We start from the raw sequence: 1,293 nt of genomic DNA on the forward strand, positions 1-1,293 counted from the left end.
TGGGGAGAAGAGACAAAATATGGGCTGATACTTCAAATTTGGGCTACTGATTTCTGAATCTACCTCGGGAATCACTGAGGCAAGGCACTGCGCGGATGGACAGGACTTCCCTGGAGTTTTGTTTTTTTAGATTTTATTTATTCATGAGAGACACAGAGAGGCAGAGACACAGGCAGAGGTAGGTAGCCCCAGGCGGGACTCGATCCCAGGACCCCGGGATCATGACCTGAGCCAAAGGCAGCCGCTCGCTGACCACCCAGGCGTCTCCGCCCGGGGGTTACTCACTGAGACCATCTGTTGGGCCTGCCTTGCTGGGAATGCCATGTCACAGTTGTGCCTCAGATCGCTGTGATGACAGAGTCCTTGAGGCAGGAGCTGCCGAGGGCGCCACACCGGCTCCTGCGACCTTACAAGAGACTTCTGCCTCTGGACATTATTCTGTCTGGATGTCATTTCTGAGACCGCTATGGCCACCCAGCAACCCTGAGGGGGACGGGTCCCTGCGCACACTGCAGAGCTGTGGTTTCTGCCCAGTGTGAAGCCCACGCTCCAGACGTCTTGAGAGGCCATCTAGTATATTTATCGGAGTTTGTCTCTATTTCCAAAGACATTCCTAATGACCCACAGAAGGAAATGCTAGATGTCAACATTTACTCCAACTTTATGAAATCAGCTTGCAAAAAGATTAAAAAATTGAAGATGATACTGTGTTCGAATCTCTCAAAAATAAATGCTTCACTGGTCGCAAATTATCCTGATGGTAAAGGAAAATAGGGACTTCTAAAGACACCATCATGACCACAGTCCAGCTCCCCAATTGTGATTTTTTAAAAGGCAGGAGCAGAAAATGAGAGTTTGGACATAAAATCAAAGAGGGAGACAGTGTCAAACACCCCTGTGCTTAGTGTCTGAAAGGCCTTGAATGAGCTGGAGTTGACAGAAAATCATAAAAAAGTACTTTTGCTGTGTTTGAAACAAAAAAGAACAAAGCAGGGATACAGCGCTGGTTGTCAACCCTAGCTGTGCCTTAGAATCACCGAGGGGATTTTCGTTTTTTAATATTTTGCTTTTTAATATTGATGCTTGGGCATCTCACATGGGCTGAATTAAATCTGCACACTTGTGGCTTGGAGCATTTGTCTGAATTTCGGCCCATGACCAAAACCAGAGCCACTTAAATACCAAGAATACAAGGGAACACAGTGGAGAGGTGGGAATAAGCACAGTTCAAATGGGATTGGAAACCAAGTGAGATGGTGGGGACAGGAATCAGGGGCCAGCTACCGTGGGCTC

The sequence above is a fragment of the Canis lupus genome, chromosome 25 (genome assembly GCF_011100685.1).
Source record: "Canis lupus familiaris isolate Mischka breed German Shepherd chromosome 25, alternate assembly UU_Cfam_GSD_1.0, whole genome shotgun sequence".
Taxonomy (NCBI): domain Eukaryota; kingdom Metazoa; phylum Chordata; class Mammalia; order Carnivora; family Canidae; genus Canis; species Canis lupus.